This window comes from Myotis davidii, unplaced genomic scaffold (genome assembly GCF_000327345.1).
Source record: "Myotis davidii unplaced genomic scaffold, ASM32734v1 scaffold741, whole genome shotgun sequence".
Lineage (NCBI taxonomy): Eukaryota > Metazoa > Chordata > Mammalia > Chiroptera > Vespertilionidae > Myotis > Myotis davidii.
Genome location: NW_006291250.1, coordinates 448,304 through 450,761, shown reverse-complemented (window position 1 = coordinate 450,761; position 2,458 = coordinate 448,304). Strand labels below are relative to the sequence as shown.

The 2,458-nt window shown below is 41.3% G+C and overlaps 1 pseudogene; it reads left to right on the top strand.

Moving 5' to 3' along the window:
* The first annotated feature begins 1,389 nt into the window (after positions 1-1,389).
* LOC102772680 overlaps positions 1,390-2,458 on the top strand; it is a 2,369-nt pseudogene continuing 1,300 nt past the window's right edge.

The following is a 2,458-nucleotide window of genomic DNA, read 5'->3' as shown; positions in this document are numbered from 1 at the left end:
AGGGAAAGCAAATAAGGGGAATTGTCACCTCCTCAGAGGTGACACGGAAGAATAGTCAGTGACAATTAGGCCGGGGAAAGGAAAGTAAGCAGGATGAGCATTCCAGGCTTGGGAACGTCAAGGGAAAAAATTAAAATTCTGCATTGTGTTTTACACTTGCCCTTGCCATAATCACCATTTAATCTTATTCCTATTATTGTCGATACAACAAAGAAAACACATGTTGTTTGCTAACTGCAAGAGAACCTGGTGAGTTTTTATACTGGCTGAATTAACTATAACACGACCAAATAAAGGCAGTAGATACGTTAAATATTTAAAATGTTAACTTCCTGAAGCATGCAAAGAGTAAATATAATTTAATTTCCTACTAGAAAATCCCAAGATTAAAGACAATAGAACAATTGCCCAATGACTAACGGTTCAGTAAACGCTCACAAGTGCGTGTCACAATTTTAGGCTGATAAGATGCAGACTAGATAAAATTCTAACAAGGGAAGACTTCACCGCCATCCCTGGCTAATCATTACAGTCTTATTATCATGAGGAACCTGACGTGCAAGTCTTTACAAAAGACTGAGTGTTTTGTAACCTTAAGGCTAAGATGCAAAGTTCCTGGATTTCACAAGCTTCCTCTGTTTGAAACTGTGCACTGTGTGTACAAAAGTCCCCTCAGGGGCAGGCAGTCAAAGCATTTTCAAGGGCAGCCAGAAGGGCAGGTGGCAGGGGGACTCAGGAAGAGGGAGTGAGTGAGGTGAGGCGGGTGAAGGCAGCCATGGTGAGGAGCTCGGGACCCTTCCTGAGAGTCATGAGACGCCACAGAAAAATGTGACTCATGCCCTGACCCGTTTGGCTCAGTGGATAGAGCGTCGGCCTGCGGACTGAGAGGTCCCAGGTTTGATTCCGGTCAAGGGCATGTACCTGGGTTGCGGGCACATCCCCAGTGGGGGATGTACAGGAGGCAGCTGATTGATGTTTCTCTCTCATCGATGTTTCTAACTCTCTATCCTTCTCCCTTCCCCTCTGTAAAAAATCAATAAAATATATTTTTTTTAAATGTGACTCATTTCTGAAGGTGACTTTCAGGAAATACGTGATCAGATCTTAGCTTTGGCCTCACGGGGGTCAGGGTGCATGCATGCTGGGAGGTCACTGAGCAGGGGGGAGCAAACTCCAGGTTCTAGGAGATGGTGACAAGACCAGGGTAAAGATAGTGGAAACAGACAATAGAGGTCTAATTCGTAAAAGATTTAGGAGGCAACAGCAACATGACTTAGAGGTGAAATGAATATTCATTTAATCATTTGGTATTTATTGAGCACCTGCTACATACTGGCCATTGTTTTGGGTTCAAGAAACAAGAGGGAAGAGAATAGAGGTTGGTCAAGGATGGTGCTCAGATGTATGGCTTTTGTAACTAGAAGGTGATCTTATAATTTTCTTAGGGACTCCTGAAAGAGGATTCATTTTGGAAGAAAAATTCATGAGCCATTTGGGGAATCTTGCATTTGAAGTCCCTCTGGGACTTCCAAGTGGAGATGTCAAGTACACCAGTGAACACACAGGATATTCAGTTGAAAGTTCTAGGCTGGACATAAAAATCTGGAAGCTATCTGCATTTCAGTGGTGACTGAAGCCATTGCCTGGATAAGATCACCTGGCAGGAAAAGTATAACAAACAGAGAAGAATGAGTGAAAGGGAGAACAAAAGACCAGCCAGAGAAGCAGAAGGAAAATCAAGACAGTCTTATGACACAGCAGCTAAGGGAAGAGAGTATTTCGAGAAGGAAGTGGTCAATTATGTCAAATGCTAACCAGTTGCCTGAGATCATCCAGCTAATAAGTGGTAGAGCTAAAATTTAAAACCAGGTCTTCCCTAGCCAGTTTGACTCAGTGGGTAGAGCGTCGGCCTGCAGACTAAAGGGTCCCGGGTTCGATTTTGGTCAAGGGCACATATCTTGGTTGCAGGCTCCTCCAAGACCTGGGCCCTGGTCAGAGCATGTGCAGAAGGCAATTAATCAATGTGTTTTTCTCACATCAATATTTCTTTCTGTCCTTCCCTCTTTCTTCTACTCTATCTTAAAAAAAATTAATGGAAAAATATACTAGGGTGAGAATTTTTAAAAAATAATAATTAAAATAAATAAAATAAAATTTTAAATCAAGTCTAACTATTTAATAAATGGTGTTGGGACAAATGACCAGCCATTTGGAAACAAAGTTAGATCCCTACCTCACACCATATACAATTATAAATGCTAGCCAAAGTAAAGGTGTAAAAGTAACATACACAAAAAAAATATTTTTTAAAAATAGACAAAGATTTATCATCTTGGTGTGGAGAGATTTCTTAAGGCCTTATAGGAAACACAGAACGTGTAAAATAAAAAACCCAACAGGAAAATGATTTGAAAAGATGAACAGCCCTAGCCAGTTTGGCTCAGTGAATAGAGCCATG